Source organism: Miniopterus natalensis, chromosome 1 (genome assembly GCF_054644295.1).
Source record: "Miniopterus natalensis isolate mMinNat1 chromosome 1, mMinNat1.hap1, whole genome shotgun sequence".
In the NCBI taxonomy this organism is placed as follows: domain Eukaryota; kingdom Metazoa; phylum Chordata; class Mammalia; order Chiroptera; family Miniopteridae; genus Miniopterus; species Miniopterus natalensis.
In genome coordinates this window covers 186,345,157-186,372,388 of record NC_142081.1, presented here as the reverse complement: position 1 = coordinate 186,372,388, position 27,232 = coordinate 186,345,157, and positions in this window count along the sequence as shown.

The window sequence follows — 27,232 nt, the reverse complement described above, 5'->3', positions numbered from 1 at the left end:
TTTAACCCCACAACATTCTATCTGGCAGGCGTATTATTTTTATTCTCATATTACAAATGAGGACACTAAGGTACAACATGAACAAGCCACTTAACTAAGGCTGCCCAGCTTGAGGTAAGTGGCCAGACCTAGAAGTCACATGTTGGCACTATGGCTTCAGAGCTTGTGCTCTCAAAGTGACCCTAAGGGGAAATGGGACATTATCAAATAGGGTGGATACATTACTGTTTTAGTACCACATTTGCAAATTGAGGGACCTGAGTTAAATACTTTAACTCTCTGGGCCTCCACTTTTTCATCTGTAAGTTTGGGTTATTAAGGATCTTTAAGGGGCTGAATGACAATATATGTGTGAGCCATTTGCAAACCCTTAAATCATATAGAACACTATTTACTTTTAAGGGAAGCAAATTCACAAGACTGACATCTTTGGAGACAAGGTTACCACCTAAAACATAGACTGGCAGAGGAGGCAGAACCATGTTTCTAACTTCTGACCCCTGTAATTCTACATAGCTGAACTTAAGAGTCCTTTTAAATTAGGGACAATTGAATGACAGTGTGCACTGCCGTGGGGATTGCAAGTGTGGTAAGACACATCAGTAAGCTCACCTATGAGCAATAGAAATTGAGAACTTGGGGAGTCAATGAGATTTTCAGGCTTAATAGGACAAGTGTAATTAACTGAATATTAGGTCTTCTTTCCCACAGGACTGCAGAGGAAATTGGCCTTTGACAGAATAGCATAATTCAATCAATAATCACATTGAAGCAGTGAGGATAATTTGAAAATGAAGGCGGCAGTGAAATGCCCAGAAAATGTATACTCCTGGCTACTGTGCTCATTTTCTTGGCTTGAGCATTCCTATGTCATATTTTTTTCATAATTCAAAAAATTCTGAAACTTAGGAATTATACATTTTGAAGGTCCTGAGTGGTTATAAACCTCATAATAAAAATACAACTCTTTCAAGGTCAGGAAGGAAATTGGTGTTCCAAAATCTCCCACTGCCAGCTGTATTTTAAAATTAAAATAGCAAATGTAGCTTGAATAAAGAGTTAGGCGGCCTTTTAATCACTGAAAACTCAATCTTTACTTAATTAGCATCTGGCACATCAAATGATATACAATGCCAATTCTGATACAAAACAACAAAAAATATAACTTATGAGTAGGTAGGAAAAGCTTTTAAGTAAATAAAGATCAGTGAAATTCTTCAATTGGATTGGAGTTCAAAACACATTAATATGATTTCAGTGAAGAATTATTTCAACTTTTGAGAATCATAATCATTAATGGATATTTCTAGTGCTCCTACTCCTAAAGCCTTCAAATGGCAATTAAGCAAAGAGAGAATTGGTATGAAATTCTGTATTACATTGTTTGCTCAATATTTGTTTTGAGTTCAGAGTTCATACATAAGAAAAGCTATTTTGTACAATTGTTTTTTACATCTATAGCTTTGATTTCTTGCTGTTTATGTATATGGTTGAAATTCCTAAGAACTAAGAGTATAAAAAAATTGCTAGGTACAAAGATAATCTCTACTTTCTTAAGATCTTTTGTATGCTGGTCTTGCCAGCATTTTTAATCCACAGTGCAATGCTGAATATGCAAAAGTGAAAGAGAAAAAAAAGTATAAGAACAGATGGAAAAATAACTAAGTTGTGCTAAACTAGGCACTCAGGAGGAAGCTAGCAGACGAAGGTTTGCCAAAAGCTACATAAAAGAAAAAAGCCAACTTACAGAAATCGTGTCCCTAGAATACATGGCACCTACCTTCCTAGTCAAAATGGAAAGAAAAATTGAACAGAGAACCTAAATGTTCTTGGAACTTCCCAGAACAGATTCCTGGGGTCTCTCACTTTCACCTTTCACTATCTCCTACAAAAAGAAAGAAATTGCTTTAAAAAAATCTTTCTATAACCTTTTCCAAAAGCTCTGAAAACAGCACATTCTTGAAGACGCAACCCAGTTTTTAAATGATCTTAAGTTGTATGAAAATATAAAGTTATTATTATTTCTAATATTTTTTTGAATAATATCCTCTGTGTGTCTCTATTTCTGGTCACTGACCAGTCAGAATGCCGTGTTATTTAAAACAAAATAAAACCCCAAATTAAAATTCCAATAGCATGCACACATTTCCTTTCTTTTGCTCATCTCACTGCTGTGTGTGTGTCTGTGATTAATGGAATCTGCTGTTTCATTCTTCCATTCTCCCCTTTCCTGTCTCAATCATCTAAGAATAGGAGAGCATTTAGAGGTTCCTGGCTGCCCATCTAACATCCTTTTTTGGCTGTTTCTCTTCTGGTGGACACTAATGGCTAGCATTGCCCTTATGTGTCAGACATCCCAGGGGTGGCTTTCTAGTGAGGAGGTCTGCAGAGCCTGGCAGGGAAGTACATTTTTAGTTATCTTAGTAGGAGATTTACTCTGCCTTGGCCATAGTCCCCAGAGGCTCTTCTCCAGTCTCATTCTTGGTGTCAGTGCTGGGTTTCATAGGGGGAGACGCCAAGGTATCTGTATCCTGCCTGTCTTCTTCATTGTTTAGTGGAATAGTGCAAAATGCATGCACATTTACAAGCCAGCCATGAGGGTGCTAGCGCTTGGGAGCATTCTTCTCTGCCTAGCTGTCTCACACCAATGCCGTTTACTGTTCTCAAATAGGAACAAAGGGCAAGCCTGCTATATAAATAGACATTTGCCCATGGATAGGATGCTGGTCTCAGTTCCTTTTAGTCATCTCTGAACTTTATGAATTATTTTTTTTTGGAGCCGTCTCTCCCCCTTGGAGCTTAGATGGGGCCATAGACCCTTTAAACCTTTCAGATGCCACAGTAACTTAACTATGTTCAGTCTGGTGATTTGAGATATCCAAGATCACGTCCTAACCCCTCAAGCTCCAAGTCCTTTTATAGAGGAAGATGATTACTAAAAATAGAAGAACCAAGTCAGTCCCCACTGTTAGTGCTTTTGTCGAGATAGTCATTATTTCTTGCCTTAATGCTTACAATCATCTATGAGTTGATGCCCAGAACTACAACATTACCTCCAAATTCTAATCAACCAATAGATGTGGAACAGCCAAGTGTTAGGAGCCAAATTCCTGAGTTCAAATCCTAGCTCCTTGGTAAATATTGGCATTATGATTTTGAAGTTAATTAAATTTTCTGACTGCAGCCTCTTCATCTGTAAACTGATAATAGCAGTGCTTATTTTTTAGGATTACTAGGAATATTAATAATAGAATCTATGTAGATACACATAGTCAGCTTTTAACAAATATTAGCTATTTTTAAAAATATATCAATTGATTTCAGAGAGAGGAAAGGAGAGGGAGAGAGAGAGAAACATCAATGATGAGTCATTGATCAGCTGCCTCCTGCATGCTCCCTACTGGGGATCGAGCCCGCAACCTGGGCATGTGCCCAGATCAAGGAATCGAACCTTGATCTCCTGGATCATAGGTTGATGCTCAACTGCTGAGCCATGCCAGCCAGGCAAATATTAGCTATTTTTATTGCGAAACTTTTTTATTTAGGATTCACTCTATTGTATTCAAATATCAGAATATGTCTTCTAATATTAGATTATGTTTTCCTACTAATCAATCCTTTAAGATAGAAAGTGTTTTCTACATTTTAGAAGGAAGAGACAGAAGTTGAGAGAAAATAGAAGTTGCCTAAATTCCTGCAGAGGGCAAGTGGAACAGTCAGAATTTTAACTCAGATTGTTTTATAATTAAAGTCTGCTTTTGTCATCAAAAACCAATATTATTTAAATACAGCTGTGATATATTTCTACATATCTTTTCACATACTTAAAAAATTACCTTCCTATTTGCATCACATAGATAAAGTACTTTTACTGTACTTACAGCACTATGATCAGCATTCTATGTGTATGAAGTACCATATGAAAATTTTAAATTCTTAATTTTGCTATAGCTCTGAAGGGTGTGTTTTTTTTTATAGTTTATCATTTTGTTCACCAAGTTGTTGATTGATTATTTAGCTACACAGCCAAATGTATGTTTAGCAAAGAAAATGCTTTTATTTTCTATAATTTAAATTTAAAAAATCAGTCAAATAAGTAGAATAAATAGTTTTAATGCTGTAAAATTTTAAAAATATAATAAAAGTCTAGCAATTTGAGAAAATAAAGTAATGGAGAGAGAAGAGATGAGAGAAGAGAGAAAGTCACAGAGACACATACAGAGAATGAGGCTGTGGGGACAGATTATACTGAGCATTCTTTGCTTCAAGCGATTCTTCCAGATAACAATGGCCCAGAGCTGAGAACTACACTTTTGCTGTTGTGATCAAAATCCAGTTGCCCGATTCGGCCAATGACTTGTGTGCTAGAAACACATTTAGATGATAATAAAACAGCAGTATTGAAGATGTTCCAGCTCATATTCACTTGACAATCAGAAAAATATAGTGTGCTTTGGTTGTAATTGCTCCCAGACATTGAAATGCTCCTTCCACACATATTTATTCTAAATTTATTTTCTCTACAACTTGTAATGGTGTCACTAGCCAGTCAGCAACCAGGAGATGTGTTAGGTAAATTGAGAGTCTTTCATGTTGGAAATGTGAGGCCTAAAAATATAGATATGCCCGAGGCTGATTTATAGCGGTGCTGTCGGTTATTTACTGTGTTATCATGAAATAACTCTGTTGTATTTTTGTGATTTACTAAGTGTTTTATGTAAAACTCTGGGTGGTGATTTAACACCAATCTTTAAATCATTCCTCTCCACTCTGTGTCTCCTGATGCTGACTCTGATTTATGATGTCACACTGAAGATGAGAGGCTCTCATAGAAAACATATCTTTTATGAGTAGGAATCTTTCAATGGCAGCCTTGCTAGACACTGAAGGGGTCTCATTTAGAAGTTAAAATGCCAGCAGGCATGGCCAGAGACTGCCTGTGGAATTACTGCTCTCCACAGCTGTCAAAATCCTATCCAATCCTTCACAGCAAAGACCACCTCTGAAGCTCTGAACTCACCATTCATCTTGAGAAGATCTCCAACCAAATTTCGAAGAAAGAAATAGGTCTATGATAGGTAATAAATCAATTTGGTTTTCTTTTTTTTCTCTAACAAATCCAAATGATCATAGTAGATCTATTCCCAAAGTTTGAAAGAACAAGGTTATTTGGTGTGATATGTTCTGTTCCATATTTGGAGGGATACAGATGGTCTAGAAAGTTAGTTATTCCACCAGCATATCTAGAAAACACCAACAAGTTTGTCTATTACAATGGCAATAATAAATGGACAGTCAACAATTATTCATTTGTGATCAGTTAAGGTAGGCGATGGGCCATGGCTGATTGAAGCCTTATTATTGACATTAGTCATCTTATGTAACATTAGTCATCTACCATTATGTTTGCCCAACTGAAGATATTGATTCTATCTTGGATCTATTTATTTTTGCATACTTTAAGGTGTGACCAACATTAATAAATTTGAATAATTAGATACATTTAAAAAATGATAATAATAAAATTATCCTGATTTTTTGTTCATTTAAAGCCCAGGAATAAATAAGTAAATTTTGAAGGTCATCTCATTTGTTACTGTTGGAAACCAGCATCCTGGTTTATATTCACTTGGAAATTATGAGCACTAATTTTTTTGTAACTCTGCAATCCATGCTTCTTAGAAAATAAATGTGCCCTATGACTTAACTTGATTGAAAGACCCAGTCAGAATGAATCTGGAGATTATTCTAGCTGCATGTGTTCAGATACAGGTAAACTTGTCTTGTTATTAAATTTTATAGCTCATCCGTCTTCAACAAATCAATAATAATATTGTATGTAATTTCTGAACATCGAGATTTGTCACCAGAGTAAGTGAAGAATTTTTTTAAAAATATATTTTACACAATTGTAGCCTTTTTTCTAAATACAGAACTCTGTAAGTTAAGCCATTCATTTTTGTATATTTTTAAAGGGCAAAGTTATATAATAATTATTTATATATTTATATATAACAATTCATCAGTTTCTACATATAACTTTAGATAAACTATATTTTCTCTTATCTGTAACTCTCTTTCCTACTTTTTATTTCTACTTATTTCACTCAAGCACTGGTATGGTATTTCTCAGCTTCTGTTTTAATGCTGAAAACAGATTTCCTACCTTGATGAATGAGCTCTGCCAGAGCTTATATACTTTGATGCCCTAGCACCTCTTGGAGTAATAATGAGAACTGCTGCTTCCTAATAGGTATTGCTGTTAACTCTAGTGAAAAAGGGGATTTTACAAAATGATTTATTGACTACACAAAATGATTCCCAAACTGATTTGCTGGCTGACTAGCAACAATAATATTACCAGTTGATATTAAACTTACATAAGTGGAAAGTTAATACAGAAGACCGATCTTAAAAGATATTTCTGTGCTGACATATCTAAAATGAAAAGATCTAAGTTCTATATCTTAATGGCTTGTGGACTTGAAAATGGACTGTATAGAATATGAGTAGCCACATACTTGATGACTATGATAGCTCCTGGATAACCTTGAGAGAATAATTATCTATAGACCCATCCAGTTCCTTGACTTAATTTTTCTCATCACAACATGAAATACCACGTACTCTTCTATTAAATGCCTTGAACCACAGCCCAGTCTTCAGAAATAAAATAAAGTTTGATCATATTAAGCACACTCTAAAAAGTACATTATCTCTTTGCTCTGTAAAAGTGGAGGAGAAATAGGTTTAAATGTCCACTGTATAATGGGGGGGGGGGTAGTGAGTCCTACCTATTTCTGGCAATATCCTTAGAATTGAGCTATGAGGTGATTATATACATGGAAATATATATATATTCCAAGAGGAAAAACAATTTATCCTAAATCCATTGAGCTATTAAATTTGCAATTGAAATCTAGGTCAGTCTGACTTCATCACCAATGCTCTTTTCGTTATTTCAGTATAGGTGTCGTTTTTTATTTACTATTGCGACTATTATTGACTTATTGTGGAAAGAAAACACACATTAAGAAAAAACATATTAAATATTTAAAAATTTGTTTGCTTTATGTCTTCTGTGGGATTCACCAAGAAAAACAAAATCAAGCACCTCCTTTCTGCACCAGTAAAGAATACAAAAGTTTTTAAAGTGTATTCTGTGCAGCCAAGCTCTTTGGAGCTTTCTGAAGAGCAGGAGGTCCCTTTGTTTAGACATTGTATTTGCCACTCATACAGCCCCCTGGTATCTTTTCATCCAGAGATTTTGTTTGGTAAAAGCCCTGATCAACTCATAATATGTTAAAATTAAAACCCTGGTCACATATATACACTTCATGTAGAAATGAGGCATTTGATACGTAAAATGAGGAGAATTTTCTGAGCTTATCCAGACGGTGGGAGATGCCAGCCTCAAAGTTATGCTCCTGATTCCCTAAGCAGAGCCCTTTGCTCTTTACCAAGCTGCTTTCCTGATATTTGACTAGCTTGGAAATTGCAGATTTTAAAGGCTATGAATCCAAATACTTGTACATTTGGCTTTTTCTTTGTACATTTTATAATAGCTTGGTGGCTGTGGAGAAGGTAATCTACTTCTCAGTGTGCGTGTTCTTTTACCACGGGCGATAATCTACTGAGTTTTGGAGTTCCCATAATATAAGCAACTCCCTTTGTGACTTTCAATTGCTGTAGGTCTGTAATGGTGCTTGGCACTTTAATAATTAGTCTATAGGGAGCTTTAATAGAGTAGGGCAACTGTTTTAATTAACTTAATCCCCAGAACATGAGTTGACCATTAGACATCAAATCACAGTTTAGCTCCAAGTATTTGAACTCTGAGGAAATCACATTTGTTAACTACAGTGGGGATAACATTATCTTCTGTTGTAAAACAATGCAGCTGCAGCTGAGTTGGCCACACTGGCCTCTGACACTGTGGTAAATGAAGCCGTTATTTCCATTGGAATGAATGTATAATGGGAACAGCTTAAGAGTTTGGCTTTGGGTGGTGTAGAAATGATGTGTGCCAGCCTAATTGATGGGAAGCGAAAGACGCATGGAAAGGAATAGCCATTTTGAAACTTGCAGAGTGCAAATTTTCAGCTGAGTAAAGAAATGCACGTTGCAAAGCAACTCAGAAAACAAATTGGGCTCAAAAAGAACAATATTGCTATAACGTATGTTTATGCTCTGATAACTCTACATTACTTTTTCAAACTATAGCACTGACTATTTTAGTCGCTCATTTATTTATTCAAACACGTTTATTATAGATAAATGCTAGGGGAAATGCTAGGTGCAAAGGATATGAAGAAAAGTGTTTGTAGCCGCAGTAAAATCACAAGCTAGAGTTTACACGGTATTTTTTCATCTACATAAAGAAATTTTGATCTCACAACAAATGGAAGAAATTCTTTTTTATTGGTTCATGTATTCCTTTCTGCATTCCACATACATTTTAAGTACCTATTAAATAGGAAAGGTATTAGGCGGGTGGGGAGGTGGGGTTGGCAGGGGTTAAGACACATAAGGTAACCTCTAAGCACTTAAAGAGAAGTGGATATGACAAACAGTAGAGGGGCAATTAAATACTGTGTGATTAAGTTGTATAATAATGTTAATTATAGGGTGTTACAAGAGGACCTAGGAAGGACACAGAGTCCTAAGATTCTAGAAGTTTCATGGATGACATATTTGGATTAAAAGCCTGAATGAAGATCAGGGGTTATAGCCAGACCTAGAGCTGGATAGAGCTGTTCCAGGAAAAAATGAATAAATGTACAAGGACCCAGATTCAAGAGAAAATTTGCCCGGTTTTTAATCTTAGACATGTTCTTGCTGCTAGAATAGAAAATATGAAGATGCAGCGAGAGGAGTGATTATATCACGGAGATTCTAATACTCCTTGCTATGAAATTTATACTTAATCATAAACATCATATGAAGGTGCACTGAAGAATATTCAGCAAGGCAGCTTGTAAGGAATAAAAAAGCAAACAGCATAATGTAGTTTATTTAACACCGTGCATTCAAAATATGGATATTTAAATATGTAATAAATATAAAAACACATTAATGAGAGGACTCACATGCTTTTTAGTACTGTTTGGAATTTGATGCATATTTTACACATGTTGCACGTATTAATTTGTGTTCAGCACATTTTTAGTGTTCTGTAATCGTGCACAGCTAGTGACTACCACATAGGGTGATGCAGCTCAAAGGCTTACCCAGCAGGCCTCCCGGCCTCAGGGACCTGTCTCGGGTCCGGTGCTTTCTAAGGCTGGGTGGGTAAGTCTGCCTAATTCTGGGTTTGATAAAAAGGCACACTGGGTTTAATTCAAACTATATTTGGAAATTAATAGTCACAAAGATGATGCTTGGGCTACTACCTGACAATCCTTTTAGTTTTGTGTGTGCTCAGAACATATGTGGAGAAGAAGGTTTTATTTATCGAATGACTCATTGGAAATCCCAACTACTGAGAATCAAGGAATGAGAAGGATGTCAGCCTGACAACCAGACTTCCTGGCGAATGGAAAGACAGTTGCTCCATCCTTGAAATCTGAGACTCTGTCAGAAGGGATAGGTGTAGTGGAGTATGGGAGTTTCTGTGCTTTGGACAGTTTTAGAATTCTTGGGGAACATTCAGACAGAGGTAACCACTAAATGGTTGAACAGGAGGACCCAGAGCTCTGTCCCAACATCCTACATCCAAGCTGCATGAGATTGGTTTTGACACTTCAGTCCAAAGACATATTTTCATTTTTTAGCTATTTATATACATATTATTATTAAATACTAAGGTACTGATCTGTGAGTATGTAATAACTCTAGAAGCACATTGTCCAGCCAGGCGTGGCTCAGCGGTTGAGCGTCGACCTAGGATCCAGGAGATCATGGTTCGATTCCCAGTCAGGGCACATGCCCGGGTTGCGGGCTCGATCCCCAGTGGGGATCATGCAGGAGGCAGCTGATCAATGACTCTCTCATCATTGATGTTTCTCTCTCTCTCTCCCTCTTCCTTCCTCTCTCTGAAATCAATAAAGATATATTAAAAAAATAAAAAATTAAAATAATAAAAGCACATTAATTTTTTGCTTTAAACATTATACTATCTTCCAGATATGTTGAAAATATTATGTGCATGCATAGTTCTAGGCATTTTCACACGAATTGTATCATGTTCTTTTCCAAACAAACATGTGAGTTGAGCATGATTATATCTTACAGATTAATGTACACTCCTTGTTGACATGAATTACAGAATCATAGAAGTATAGAATATCAGAGAGGGGAGAAATCTTCGTAACCAAATGCATGATGCCTTAATGTATTCTTCAGTATTTCTGACAAGACTTCATTTAGTATAAGTTAGAATACATCCACTATAATATCAAGAATATTCATTCCACTTTTTAGCATTTGACACTGCTAAATATTTTTTGACTTTCCATTCATTTTCCCAAACATTACTTCTGTAGTCATAGAGTTAAGTCTAGCTCTATGGAAAAATAGGCATTTAAATCTCTTAAGATGGACATCAGGCTCCTGGGGGATCTCAGTTCAAGTGAAAAAAATATCTACAGGAACCTTGTTACACTTAATCGTGTCAGGGATAAAATTATGAAGCAGACTACATTTTGCTTTCAAGGGACATAGAGTCAACAGGTAAGGCAAACCTGCAAAATATTTACTCTAATGCTCGTCAGAGTGATGTTTATGCCTAATAAAAGTAAATATGAATGTGCCACCAGAACTCAGAGGTCCCCCTATGTCCTCACCCCAATATTAGGGAAGACATTAGAAAATAATAGGTATTTTAGGGGAGTCTTAAAAGAGATGAAGTCTAGGCACAGAACGAGGTGATGGAAAACCTAGGGTAAGGATAGCGTGTGTGTACGGCCTGTTTAGTGTCTATAATGACGTGGTTGTTCCAGGGCATCTATAAGAATGTAAAAGAGAATTAAAAAGAGAGTGTGAGTATAAACAAAAGGGTGTCTGGGATGTTTTGATAAAGTTTTCAAGATTTATAGTATGATATGAAGTATCACTGTAGGAGTTGGAAGTATGATAGATAGTAACAGCAATGTGAGAAAATGATTAGATAAAGAAAAATGTGGCATGTGTATATAATGGAATACTACTCAGCCATCAAAAAGAAGGAAATCTTGCTGTTTGCAGCAACATAGATGGACCTTGAGAGCATTATGCTAAGTGAAATAAGTCAGATAGAGAAAGACTATATTGTATGATCTCACTTATATGTTGAATCTAGAAAAGCAACACAGACAGACTCAACTCATAGATACAGAGATTAAAGAAGTAGTTGCTAGAAATGGAAGGAAGCGCAAGATGGGTGAAGGGGTCAAAAGGTACCAACTTCCAGCTATAAAATAAATAAGTTATGAAGATTAAATGTACAGCACAGTGGCTATAGTTAATAAGACTGTATTGTGTATTTGAAAGTTACTAGGAGACTGCACTTCAGAAGTCCTCATCATAAAAAAATGAGGAAAAGAGAAAAGTTTTGTAACTATGTATGGTGATGGGTGTTAACTCTATTTATTGTGGTGATCATGTCATAATGTATTTAAATATCAAATCAGTATGTTGTACACATGAAACATATATATGTGTCAATTATACCTCAGTTAAAAAAAATGATTGGAGTTTGAGCTGGAATCTCCTGAGGTGGGATACTTTTCTGCATTTTAAAGATGAGGGAACACAAATACACAGAGGTTATATATAACACATGTAGGAAGTGGCCGAGTTGACTATTAAGCCTGGAGAATCTGACTCTTTAAATCAAAGTTCTTTGTCCCCCCACTTCCTGCCCCCCCTGGAGTGTCATGGCTGTTGCGAAGAAAATAAAATGATGGGCATTAGGGTCAATTAGACGCGTCAGATTCTTAGGACTTAGGCATTTTGCTTTGGTGTAGAGGTAAGGAGAGCAAGGAAAAGTGAGGAGTTAAGATGATTTCAAGATTTTCCTGCATGAGAAAAAGAATTTTGTAGATAGTACACCAAGAAGGGGGAAATGGGAACAGAGGTAATTTGTTTGGTAGCTTGTTGTAATTCTTTATCCATAATAAATATTGTTCAGATTGAGATGATACCTGCAAAACATCTGAGTGGTGATATTTAGCAGTTTAGCGATTCTTCAACACTTCGTTTATTCATAAAATCACCAGATTAACATTTCAGGAAATTCCATTTAACTTTATAAGTAGTCATAATCATTTAAAAATAATAATAAAAAATAAACACAGCCAAGCCCACCAACAAAGGCATAGTGCATCCCATCCTTCGTTCTGAGTGATAAAAGGCTGAGGCATTAATTAGTGATGTGGAATAACACACTCAGGAATATTGTATTTTAATGTTACTAGATTTTAGTAAATGCTAGAGAAGAATTCATGAAAAATTTTCCTTCTATTTGGCTATATCTCTGAAGATGTTTAAGAACATTTATATGCAATAAATCTGGGAAGTGCTTTGAGGTACTTTGTAAAATCTTCAGCAGTGGTTTGAAATACTGGTCCTGATTCTTAACCTGTTTTTGTACACAAGTCCATTACCATATACTTTTGAGGTAGCTCCTGCAAAAAAAGTGAAGCATAGTCTACTGCTGTTGACTTTGGGCTCTGCCATAAGACTCGTTTTGGTTAATGGGGTGTGAGCAGAAGCTCCTAGCTTAGTCCTTGCCTTGTGCTTATATCTTTACCATAAAAAGAACAGACCCAGCCATCCCCAAGGCCCCAAAAAGAGAATGGGAGACTGTGAAACAGCGTCTCATCAGGTCGGCCTTAGCACGAGCACAGCTGCCCCAGCCAACTTGCAACACACGGCAAATACGTCCTTATTATCTCATACCAATGACTACTTTAAGTTGTTACGCAGCAATAGTTGACGAAAACACCTTTTCTGTGAATACGTCTAAAAGCTCTTATTATGTTTGTGATGCAAAATATGTGCTTATTGATGATAGAAATAATACAAAGTAAGAGTTTTCCAATTTGCCAAGAGTTTGCTTGGGAAAAAAAAAAAAAAGAGCTGCCAAACAAAATTGAGAGAGAGAGAGAAAGAGAGATTCTACTGCGCAGAGGGGCAATCAATATGCAGCCTTCCTCCTTGGTACTTTATAAAGGAGAGAATGCCTGTGTTGACCAATTGATCTACTCTATTTTCACACAATGCTTCCCTGCAAGTTGGTTTTCCGAAGTAGGATACAGGCTTTGATTTTTCAGGGTAACACTTGCACTTTTATCAATTTATCTTGTTAGAATTTTGGCTTCCTTACAAAAGGTCAGAAGTTCTTTATAGACTGTCTTGAATTGTAACCCCCAAATCTCTCCATGAAAGCTCCAAAAGTATTATTAAAAACAGTCAAATGTCAAAATAACTATAAGATAGTTAAAGCATTTTTAAAGTTATAAAAGAGTCTCCTAAAATTCAGAGCTCCATGTCTTTATATGCTCATATCCAAGACACGGTCACGCTTCCCCAGATTCCAACTTCAGCTGGGACAGGATAATTCCAGATGCATCCGTAGTGGGGGGGGGGGGGGGGGACGACCAAAAGAGCTCTCTCCTCTGCCATCAGTGACTCTTAGCCCAGAGCCCCTTCTTCATTCCTGATCCTGGTCTCTTGGACAATGCTAAGTGAGGTAATACACACATCACAAATCACTAACTGTGTTGAAACTATCCCGTGTTTCAAGAACTCACAGGGACCTTTGTACACCACTCAATACATGTTCTAAATCAGGATCCCAGGTCATCATTAGAAGAAGAAAAGATACTAGACTCAACCAAACTTGTATTTTTGTTCTACCTGAGCAAATTAGATTAAAACTATATAAAGAGGAAGATAATTCTCATCATTCTAGTTTCTGGCACCAGTCCCAGGTAAAATACTAAAATTTGCAAAGCTCTCTCTTTTTTCAGGAGGTGATGCACAGTGTGGGAGGTGCCAATTGACTATGAGCCTGCCCAGCACTCTGGTGTCCTTTTATTCATTGCCTACTCAGTCATTCCCTACCTTCATGCATTACAGTCACTTGATAAACATTATTGTCTGTTATGTGTCAGAAATGGTCCTAGACTCTGCAGATATATCAGAAATAAAATCAGACAATAACCTCTGTCTTGGGGAGACTGATAGTAACCAGTAAATAACAGATAATAAAGTATGTTAAGAGGTTATAATGCTATGGTCAGATAAATCTAGGATGAGAAGAGTCTAGTGCAGAGGTTCAAAGTGGTGCTCACTACTGGTTTCATGGAGAAAGTGACAAAGACAGAGACAAGTATTAAAGAAGGGAAGGGACTGACCAACAAAGGAATCTGGGGGAACACTCAGTGCAAAGGCCCTGAGGCAGAGAGTGCCAGATAGATTGTAGGAACCTCATAGTTTTAGCTTGTAGTGATTGTGGAGGAGAGAAATAGGAGGTGCCATCGGGAGGGAAGAGAGGCCAGGTTGTATAGAGCTGCAAAAGCATTGTAAAGACCTGAGCTTTTACTTCGTGAAAAAAGGGGTTGGCACCAAGGTTTATGAATCAGATAATGACATGTAAGATCTTACTCGTTAAAGTGATCATGCTGTCCCCAGTGTTGTACAGGGTTAGGAAAAGAAAAAGAATACAAACTGGGAGACCAATTAGGAGATTGTGATAAGCCAGAGAGGTTCTGGTTGCTTTGACCAGAGGGATAGCAGTGGGCTGTAGAGAGAAGTGTTCTGAATCTTTATTGAAGGTAGGGACAAAGTGATTTCTTAATCGATTGATTTGGGGTATGAGAGAAAGAAAGAAAGAAAGAGAGAGAGAGAGAGAGAGAGAGAGAGAGGGAGGGAGGGAGGGAGGGAGGGAGGGAGAGAGAGAGAGGGAGAGAGAGAAAGAAAGAAAGAAAAGAAAGAAAGAAAAAGAAAGAAAGAAAGAAAGAAAGAAAGAAAGAAAGAAAGAAAGAAAGAAAGAGAAAGAAAGAAAGAAAGAAAGGAGTCAAGAATGTCTCTAGAGTTTTGACTAAATAGCTAGAAGAAAAGTATTGACATTAACTGAGCTGAGACAAACTATGATATAGTAGGCTTGGCGAGTGTACAGGATCATGGGATGGACACCCCCTCCCAGTTTTCTGGAGCCTCTGCACAATTGCTCCCATGCCAACCTATAATGTCAGACACCCTGTTCCTTCAATGCTCCCTATTAGATAATCTGAAAAATTAAAATTGAGAGCTCCACAGAAATAACAAGGAAACTCATCTTGAAAACCCATATTGCTCCAGGCCGAATTAAACTTCAAAATGTCCAGAGGAGCCCCAGATATCTAACCAAATGAGCGCTCTAAAAATCAAACCTCTTAGGCCAACTATCAAGTGAAAGTAGTACTACAGTAAGGTGGGTTCTTCTGGGAAATCAGAATCTCAAAATGACCCCAAAATCATACCACGTATATAGCCTCCTACTTGACTTTGAACCAGGCCAGCAGTGCCAACTTTTTCATTAGGCACAATAGCCATAGTAGCTTAGGACGCATGATAATTGTAAGGGTGCACAACAGTGCTTTAATTCATTGTAGAATCAGAAAATGGAAATTAACATAACCAGCCTGGATCATGCAATCATATGAGCACATTTTATTATTTAGTCATTTATTTGAGGGTGGGGCCCATGAAGGCCCAGGAAAATCACAATGAGACCCAGAAGACCAGGCTGGATTCTGGCTGTACTCTACTATAGTCACCTGAAGTTTCGGAGTTTGTTCTCTTGCACCAGACCACCTCTCTCTATATCTTAAGAGATCTGAAACTCTGCATACCAAACTACTCCTTCCGAGGGATGTTTATCTATAAAGACAATATGCTGGGTTTCTGAATGTTGCCTGTTAACTCTAGATTGCAATGCATTATTTATGTACTCTCAAATAAAGCTTTTGAAATTAAACAGTAGAGAAGCCAAGAGAAACATACTAACACTCCCCTCTTTTACAAACCAACATGTTTTTCTTTCTTTTCTTTTTTTTTTAAATGAAATTCTTATTTGACATTTTCTGCAAAGTGTTGAAGGTTGGAAATATAATTCAACAATCAAGGAAAATAATTGCATAGAGGTCCTGCATTGGGGCAATCTAAAGCAGCAGGTAACTTTAATCCCATATCAAGATATGCCACAGGGCTGGCAAATCTGAAAGGACTGATGGACAATAGAATAAATGAAAAACAAAATGAAACAGCAGTGCAAATCTGTGTCTTTCTGCAAAGTGAGCCAAAAAAAGACTTTTGACTAATTACAAAAGGCTGGCCACTCACAGCCCTAATACGTAAGTGAAAATGGATAATAAACTTAGGCCAAAAGTTAGGCTATTCCATACTTTTCTTATTCCTTGATAACCATCTTTTTTTATTTTTGTTTTGTTTGTCTGTTTGCTGGTATATAGATAGGAGAATCAAGAATTACGGCTTATGTCTATTTGATGAACTTTCTAAAAATTTTTGCAATAGCTTGCCCAATGACAAAGTGCCTTGAAGATTAATTCTGGGTACACAGGATGTCCTTCAGAGCCATGCATTCACCTAGACTCTTTCCTTACCACCTTCCCTCTTCTCTTCTCCTTTTCCCTCTGTGAGAGGCGATATAACCTGATGAGTAAGAAAGTCGACGCCAAACAGTTTTTAATTCAAGTTCTGATACTTGCTGACCTTGTATAGTTACCCAACCACCATGGGCTTCGCACTATAGCTTCATTCATTAGATAGACTCACTAAGAGTCAACACCTCATAGGTTTGCTTTGAAGTTTACATTTAATAATTTACAGTACAGAGCTTGACATAGCACACGTGTTGAATAAATCTTAGTTATTTGTATGCTACTACATTTGTATGCTACTGTTGTTACACTTTTGATAGGAGAAAAAGCCAGGTTGACTTTGAAAACCAAATACTTAAAAATCTTAAAGTTTAATTTCACGTGGGAATTAATCTTTGGTTTCTTACCTCTCTTAAATTTCCAACTCAACTCTTTTTTCAACCCACTAACATTTATAGAAATAATCTGTAAATTCTAATGACTGTACTTTTCCTAGTTACTCCCCAGAAAGCAATATATAACTTCTGCACATATTCACCAGGTCTCTTTTTCTGTCATCCACTTTAATAGATTTAAATCCTTTACTTTAACAATTGGTAGTTTAAACAGTTTTCACAGAAACTGACACTAAACCATCATTATAATAACTGTCCCAAAATAGCTGCATTGACATTTTTGTCATTAAAAAACAGCATTTTAAGATGAATATCAAATAGACTAATAACAACAAAATCAGTATGCTTAAAGTTAATAATTTATCTTTTTTTAAAAGCTGAAATTATTGAAGTATTGCTGTGGGTGACTATTTTTCTTATAATTAGATTTTTATGCTTCTATTCATTGAAAACTTTAGAATTAAAATCTTTGATGAAAATAGGATAAAATGCTCTGCCTCATTGCTTAACAGAAGGTTAAAAAAAAAGGAGCTGAGGAAAAAAATGCAATCTGCCTCTAAGATACAAGGAACTGGGCTCTGCTTATAGTTGTTAATATTAGACAAACAGACAAGTGCAGCAGCAAATCAATTGTATTAGCAGAATACTGTCCTTGTGGCATGTGTTGTTTGGGTACAGATTCCAAACTTATGGCTGAATTTCTTCTAGTATGATCAAAAGTTTCTTTTTTCTTTGCTCTAAATAAAACTGAATTGTGGATTCTCTATAGAAAGTGAAAAAAATAAAATAAAATACAATGAGCTGGAAAACAGAAAACTGTGCTGGGTGATAGAAGCTCCTGTATACATTTCCTTCCCCTTCCTCAACACTTAGCATTTTATGTCTTTGTCTGTGGCTATTATTTGACATTAAGGCTGCCTCACTCATCTCAGCATCTTTCTCACACATCTCACTCACTTTTTCTCTCACAGTTCCTGGCACTAATGTGCCCTTAGAAAGTGTGCTTTGAATGCTGGAATCACTACAATTCTTTTCAGCTTATTTACTGAGCACTGGTTATGTCTAGGTACTGTGTTAAGAGCTGGGCATTGAACAAAGAACAAGGCAGATCAAGGCCCTGCCCTCAGTGTGCTCGCTGCCCTGTGATGCCGGCACTGCCACCCAGCCCTGAGACCTACAGCCCTGAGCGGAAGGTGAGGCCTGTCCCGAAGCTCTGGGATTCGGGGAGGCCTGGGTTGTTTCCTGTTGTTGTTGTTTTCAGATTTTTTTTCCCTGGAATTGGCAGAATAGTCCTGATTACACCGCCTTTCATCCACATATGGAGTTTGCTGGGAGAAAAAGCACACAAATGCTAAAGAATTCAATCCATATATCCAAGGGGGAAAGAGTTTAATTTTCAAAGCTTCTGTCAACTAGTGCAGAATTAAGGAGTGCCTGTTGATATATTGGGGGCTGAATATATATATATATATCTTCATATATATATATATATATATATATATATATCTTCATATATATATATATATATATATATATATATATATGGTGTAAATGACTTCCAGTTTTTAAAACAATGCTGCTAAAATTTTCATACTTTGTAGGAATTATTTCAAGCACACAGCCTGGAAACGAGTGTAGAAAAGGAGAGGGATGAGGGATGGAAATAAAACTACTCTGTGTGATAATGTGACAGATGGACTCAGTGTGTGGCCTGTGGGAATGAAAGGGCCATGACCTTGGAGGAAACCATTCTCTTCTTTATATGGTGGCACAGGGTATTTGGACTGTACATGTAACTGTGTATGAATGTGTGTGTGTGTTTATGTGTGTGTCCATGCACACACATGCATGTGCTTTACCCACTAGTTCAAGGTTACCAGAGGAAATTTTTTCAAAAGGCACATACCTTCATCTCACACAGGCTACAAGACCTCTAATAGGACTGGACCCTGTATCAGCCGTGTTGTTCAGAGAAACAGAACAAATACGATGGATAGATAGGTGATAGATTAGATAGCTAGATGATAGATGATAGATAGATAGATAGATAGATAGATAGATAGATAGATAGATAGATGATAGATAGATGATAGATTAGATAGATAGATAGATAGATAGATAGATAGATAGATAGATGATAGATAGATGATAGATAGATAGATAGATAGATAGATGATAGATAGATAGATAGATAGATAGATAGATAGATAGATAGATAGATAGATAGATAGATAGATGATAGATAGATGATAGATAGATAGATAGATGATAGGTGATGATAGATAGATGATAGATAAGTGATACAAAAATCTGTCAAAATCTATCATCTATCTACCTATTGAGAGAGAGAGAGAGATTGATTATAAGAAATTGACTCATGTGATTGATTATGAGTTGCTATGGAGGCTATGTAGTTCCAAACTCTGCAGTTCTAGCCTGAGAACCAGGAGAGGCAATGCTGTAAATTACAGTCTGAAAGCCAACAGGCTTGAGACCTAGGAAGAGCCAATGTTTCCGTTCAAGCCCAAAGGCTGGAAGAGAGCAATGTCCCAGCCAATGCAGACAGGCAGGGGGTGTTCCCTTTATGCCTCTTTGTTCTACTCAGGTCTGCAATGGACTGGATGAACCCACTCACATTAGGGAGGGTGATCTGCTTTGCTAAAGAATTTACATCTGTTTCGGTATGTTAATTTTAGCCTTACCTATTGTTTAGATTTCTATAGGCTATTCTACAGGTTAATCTCTAGTTTATTTATATTCTGAAGTTACTATTTTATTGCTCTACTACATAGCTAAAAGAATAACTCAGCCAGCTTTTCTATGCGAAGGTTATGCGAGTCCTAAGTGAGGGTTGTGTAGCTTGCTGGTGATGGTTTTTAACTGCGGTGACTGCCCGCCTGCCTGGCACCGGCCTTGGTCTCTCCGCTACATTCCCCGCAGCAGCCCCTCCTCACTGTGACATCCTGTGTATGATTATTCTGTGTATGAGAGGGGTCCAGCTGCAGATTGAAATCATCTCTCTCCTAGACTGCTCTTCCCTTGTGGGGATTCCCAGAGTTTTCCATGAATATAAACATCCCCAGTAATGCATTCCTTGTGGGAGCTCCTTGGTGGGCTCCCTGTGGATGGCCCTGCGCCCCGAGTCAGCGGGGGCTCGGACCCAGGCCTCCTCCCTGGTGGGAAGGTCCCCGGGGCAGGGGGCCTAACAAGCCCTAACTCTTCTGCTGACAGTCTGAGTCTAAGCTCCTTACAGGCGCCTCATGATATCTTTGTAACACTTGGGGCTTTGACTGAGTCATTGTCTTTTCCAGCCCCAACCAACTCCCCTGCTAGGGAAAAGTTTCCAGCTAGAGCGATGCCCTTTTCTGGTGCAGTGACTCGGGAAAGGATGGAGCATCAGGAAGGGGAACAAGCATAGAAAGAGGGATATGCCAGACACCAAGTCCCATGGAGCATTGGCTATGCAGACGTCCCCTCCTCGAAGGACCGTGTCAAGCAGCAAGGATGGAACGGCTTCCGGCAGGACCAGAAAATGTACTCTGTGTATTATTATGTGTCATTGTCCAGGTGAAAGGTGGTGGGCATCCTAGAGGGATACCAAGTCCTGTATAGAGGTTCAGGTGCTCCATAGATTGGAGAGATTTGCAATATAATGGAGTAAAGGACTCTCTCCCCCCCCCCCCCACAACCTATCACATCAATCATATATTGGTGGCATAGTAGAAAAACTATGAGAATGAGGTATAAGAATGTGGGGCCTTCATGTATCACCTCTCTGCTGAGGCCCGTGTGATTATAGCCGCATCTTGTCAGAGGATGGATGTTTCTAGAGAGGGTCTGTAATTGGTTCCAGGAAACAAAGCAGAGATAAAATATAGATTTGAACAAGGAAGCTGGTAGCTCTATCAACTATCTCTGGATCAGATGTAGCACAAAACTTTCTTCCCTAAAAATTGGAATAAAAACATAATCCAAAATAAGTTTGTGTGGACAATGCAGGTGTTAGAAGAGATAAGACATTAGAACTCATTTGGATTTACTCTGAAAAATAATTAGCACTTGGCTCTTGATCAAAACTTCTCTAACATCAAATGAAGAGTTCATGTTTGTCTAGACAGAAACTTAGATCTATGTCTGTAGGTTTACTTCTATCTGGGCAGTGATGCACTCTCAAACTATAGATACAAAAATAATAAACTCTTGCTTCCTTTAAAACACATAGATTCTTATTGTTTTCTTCTCTCCTGTATAGCCCCACCACTTAGCACAGTGCCTGGACCATTTAATACACTGAATATACCTTCCTTGAAGAGATGCACAAGGTGCTTTGTGGGGGCTATGTTTTACACACGCTCAAGGAACTTGTGTTAAAGGAAATATATCATCAATGCCTTTGCAAAGAAAAATGAAACTGTTTCACCAGGAATTGTTTATCTAACCTACCTCTCATGCATATCTGGATATTTTAAAAGAAAGAAGACCTGCAGGAAAGAGTAATGAGCATTTTCCTCTCAGCACAAGGCACACCTCATTCAAAATATACTTGATTTTTAGCCAGGGCTTCTGGACTTCCATTTATCTTTACTTAAATTCAAGTGTGAATTTAAGACTGAAGCTAAAGGTCACTGTATTTACCAAAACCAAAATGTCAACAAATAAGCACTCTCTCTCTTGCTTATTCAAATCAACATGCATAAAACAACACAGTGCTCTAAGATCTCCACAGAGATATTAAATGAAAGCATTAATCCATACAAAATATGTTAATTCCTGGTCTACTTAGCCCACATGAACAGAAAGGATTTCAGGAATGAAATCTTTGCATTCTAAATAATCCTTCCATAAGTCTAATTAAGAAGGAATCACTGGGAATAATTGTAATGATTCTGATAGATCTGGCCTGGGAAATAGGACACATGGGTTCTGAAGGCCCAGAGTTATTCAGTAACTGTGTAACTTTAAACAGACTGCTTTGAGCCTCTGGCCCTCGTATTTAACCACCTGTAAAATTGGTGATAAAATTTACCTTAAGAATGATTGCTGTAAAATGGAACAGAATACTGAAAATGGTGGAATTTTGATACTCTACACAACCTAAAAGATATAGGGTGCCATTCCCAATTGAATGTTAATGATAATGCTAATGATGGTGTGATTACAATAACTGGGAGTGCGGATTATCTGGATGGAGCCTGTGGTGTCCCTGCTGCTGTGCACACACTGTGCAGCCTCAAGGCATTCTCTCCTCCAGGAGCCACTTCAGGCTCTGGGCTGAGTGCTGTTTGAGGTCCTAGGGAGCTGTTACAATCCTTGTAGAGAGAATCTGTGTTGGAACTTGAGAAGCCAATGGGAAATTACCAATGTTGTGATATAAACAGAGCGGTTGGGGACCACACAGGGGATGCACCAAATCCAGGGGTCCAGGAGGACAATGCAGCAGAAGGATCGGTGGCCTGATGGTGGCCTGTGCTGTGGGAAGTTGAGGTACAATTCTTGGAGAAAATATGATCAGCAAGAGTTCAAGTGTAACTTCAATATCTCTGGCTTTTGTGGAACGTAGAAACTCAATTTCTTCTAGAATTGATGAGCATTCTTAAAAATCTTATATTCTAAAAAATTATGCATTAAAAATTGGGCTCTTGGATTGTTACAAGATGACTCCAAAATCATTGTAAACAGAATGCTGATAAAACACAATGATAACCCAAAACGTAAATAAAAAAGCAGCATCGTTAAGGAAGACATGCTAAATCCTACAGAAATAAACAAATAAAAAACTGCTCTGGGAAATGTGGACTTTACCTTGAAAGAAAAAAGTCGCTTAAAGAAACAGGTTAAGGATTGCTGGAAAGAGTGAGTCTGAAGACAGGGTCAGAATGCACACCATCGGAAAGTGGCTCCTAAAAGAGAATGGTGGTCCATCTGAGCCCCCGGAGGGGAATGGCATGGCCTATTCCTCAACTGCTTGGTGATACTGCCCAAAGATTAACTGGCTAGGAAAAATCACATTTGAACTAATAGAACTTCTCCATTATGTTAACTTTGGCCCATTATTTCTCAAGTGCGTCTGAGCTTATGCCCCTCCTAAGAACTCTCATCGTGGCAGAGCAGACTGCTGAGCTGTTCATTAGTGTGATGATGGATTCTGTCTGAGGAGCTCTGCTCTGGGGCACAGTACCTTGCTTGCCATGGTTCCTGGCATGCTGCATGCACAGATTTAATGTCTGTTAACTAAACCTCCCTGTGAATTCTTCTACAGTCCAATGGCCCCCAGTGGTATCACGCAGGAGAAGCTGGTCTCACTAGGCACACCTTTCCCCAGACCCCCTGTGATTGGTACATCAATCACTGGTGCTCACTCACCCACTTTTTATTCCTTTGTTAGTAAAGGGTATAACATACTTAATTTTAAGGGTGTATTTTAAGGAGAAAATTGGAGATCAACTACTACTTATTAATCGGGCACTGTCTTATGCTTAAATACACTATTTTATCTAATCTTAAAAACCAAACTCTAGGCTAAGTCTTATATCTTCAGTTAAAAGCAGGGGGAAAAATTGAGGTTCATGAAGGCCGGTTACTTCACCCAAAGACACTCAGGTAGCAGTTGCTGGAGTTGGAATATGAATCCAGATGCGTCCCTCACTGACACACTCTTTAACCAACTTATGCTAGTGCTAAATGACAGCAGTGAGAGGCGTGTTCACTCCAGTGTCAATTTGTTTTCTAAGAGAAGTTAAAGTCTTATTTGAAAGGTACAAATATTTGCATTAGAATTTTAATAATCACATCCACTTGGAAAAACAGAACAGTGCCCTTATGATACTTAGTTTCTTAAATTTCATATCCATAGTTCCACTTAAGACAATCTCTGAGAGACAGGCGTTTAGGGCCTTCTCTTTACGTGGACTCTCCTGCCATGTAATCCTTGGCCTGTCTCATAAATGGAGCTGGTAAAACTTCTTACAGAAATAGGAATGGCTTATCTCAGTTTTTAAGAGCTTTAAGAAACATTGAAGGGGTTTTGGATTCCTGCCTAGTTAAAGTGTTTTTATAAACATCTTAGAAGTATCTTTAGTGTTTTTTCAGTCCCTGAGAATATATTGAAATGGATCAACTCATTGTTTAGTGCAGTATAAATCTTAATTCATGAAGAATCCAAATAAAATGACCTTCGTTCTCTTACCTGCAAATAGAAAAGAAACTCGCTCCATGTAAGGCTCTAACTCCAAGTTCTGTCAAACTTATTGGCAAAGCATATTCTCTTTTTATCCATAGCGTTTGAAGGTCTGGCCATACTTCCCTAATAACTACATTATTTGCTTATAGTCATAATTGATTTTGATTTAAATTTAATCATTCATTCAGCTGTTCTATGTGTTGGGAATACAATAGTAAAAATAAAACATACAGGTTCCTGTTCTCTTGGCTCATACATTCTGTTGGAGGCACTAAGGGGGCAAATTTCAGGGGAAAATTATAAGCAATAAATAAGTTAATTTCAGGCATGCTTTATGAACCTGATCAAGAATCAAGTATCTTCTTAAGTAGGATAGTTAGAATCCATCATCATATAATCTGAAAGGAGAGCACATTTTCTTTTTTACATGTCAACAATTTAATGTATTTTTAAAATATTATTTTACATGCTCAGTGACTGTGTTTATATGAGTAGCCCTTACTAGGGCTTTTGTCACAGAAGAGAGCAGGGTTCTCAAGAACTGGAACACATGACAATTTTTTAATAAGGCATAAAAAGTACAAAACATCAGTTGAAATGCTAAACTGCATGGAATGGAGCTGGCAGGGAGAGGCTTCCCCCACCAGCTGGGTGGGCACTGTGACAAGGCGATAGACTTGGGGCATCTCTGACTAATTGCACTTTCCAAAAATTGCCACAGCAATATATCTTGTGTCACATACTCTTTCAGAACTTTGATACTCCTTCCATTAAAAGATAAAGTCTGAATGCTGTCCTTTCCAAAGGGAGTCTATATGGTGACATGCATTTTGTAGTAGAAGTGGCACTGCCTGGATTCCAGGGCTAGGTAACAGAGGTAGTAGAGATTCTAGCTGGCTCTCTTTCTCTCAGCACCTGACCTAGAGATCCATGAGATCCATCTATCATGAAGCTTCCACAGTGAGGAAGACACATGACAATAGAAAAAGATGTTAGGCTAGCTCCAACTATTTCAGTTCCTAGTTAACTGAGTCTTCTCAGTATCACCCATTAAAAACACAATTGAATACACTGTCCTCAGGCTTCTAGCTGACCCAGCTAATGCCCTGGGCAGCAGAGATGAGCTGTCTCCACAGAGGCCTCTCTGAATTGCAGATTAATAAGATTGGCTTCTTTCACCTAGTAATATGCATTTAAGTTCCCTCCATGCCTTTTCATGGCCTGACAGCTCATTTCTTTCAGGTGCTAAATACTATTCCATTGTATGGATGTACCACAGTGTATTCACCCATTTATTTACTGAAGAGCAGCTAGGTTGCTTCCAAGTTTTGGCAATTATGAATAAGGGTGCTATAAATATGTGCAGGTGTTTGTGTGGACATAATTTTTAGCTCATTTTATGAAATACCAAGGAATGATATTGCTGGATTTTGCTGTAAAAGTATGTTTAGTTTTCTAAGAAGCTACCAAATTGTGTTCCAGAGTTTACCATTTTGCATTCACATCAGCAATAAACAGGAGTTTCTGTTGCTCCACAGCGTCTCCAGCGTTTGGTATTGTCAGTATTTTGGATTTTGGCTATTCTAATAAGGCTATAGGGGCTTCTTATTATTTTTTAAATTTATTTTTGTAGAGAGAAAGGAAGGAAGAGGAAGAGAGAGAGAGAAACATGGATGTGAGAGCAAAACATCTATAGGGTGCCTCCTGCATATCCCCTACTGCGGATCGAGCCTGAAACCCAGGCATGTGCCCTGACTGGGAATCGAACTGGTGACCTTTCTGTGCACAAGATGATGCCCAGTCAACTGAGCCACACAGGCCAGGGCTCTTATTGTTGTTTTAGTTTGCAATTCTCTAATGACATGTGATGTTGAGTGTCTTCTCATATGCCTTTTTACCAAAGGTATAATCTTCTTTGGTGAGGTGTCTGTTCAGGTCTTTTGTCCATTTTTTTCATCAAGCTCTTGGGGTTTTTGGGGGTTTTGTTTTTTTTAACTTGTGAGTGTTATGTTATTTTGGGTGATATTTATTTATCAGATATGTATTTGCAACTATTTTCTCCCAGTCTGTGGCTTGTCTTCTCATTCTCTTGGCATTGTCTTTCTCAGAGCAGAAGTTTTTAATTTTAATGAAGTCTAGCTTATCAATAATTTTTTTCCCCCATGAGTTGTAGCTTTTGGACTGTGACTTCATATTTTTTAACAAACTTTTCTCAGCCCAGAATTAAATGAACAGCTGAAGCAGTAAGGTTTACATCTCGTCATAAGGTGAACTTTTATGTGAAAAAAGAGAATTCAAGGTTTCAAAAGAAAGAAAAAGCATAATTATAATAAACGTTTATTTAGCATGTATTAAGTATCTGGAAAACATCTGAGATCTTTACATTTAATATTTAATCCTCCCCACAATTATATATGAATAGCACCATAACCCAACAATCATTTTACAAATCAGAAATGTGAAACTCAGATAGATTGATACCTCTCCAAGGTCATGCTTCTGGTGAGTGATGGGCCCAGATTCCAACACTAAAAAGATCCAGGAATCCAAGCCAGTCAAGGTTCTACAACATCAACTTATTTTTCCACTTCACTACCTCAAGAATGTTCCTAGAGAAAAATGGGCACGTGTTCAGGCTCACAAGCTGTGGATATGGTTGTAAATGCAGCAAGAAAGGGTTCCAGTGGTTGAAGAAAATGAAGTGAAGGCCTCTGCAGTTCCTCTTTAGGGCCCAAGATGCTTGGAGGCTCCCTCCTCCCATAACTTTTTATCATTTAATTATTAGCAGCCTTGGTTAAGCATTAATTATGCACCATTAATTATGCTTACATTATTGTTTCAAATAGATACAATATCTGATTGATTTGACTAAAAGAACCCCCGGCTGTATTGTCAGTTTGCATAAATTCGCACACAATGAGGTGTTGCACAGTGTGATTCATTACGCACCGAAAACTGCAGCCACAACCTGAACAACAGGAGGCTCAGTCTCACAAATTATTGCCATTTTCATCAGGAAAGAAATTCCATTAATACCGACTTTCCTTAGTATGGAATTGCGATGAGGAGTT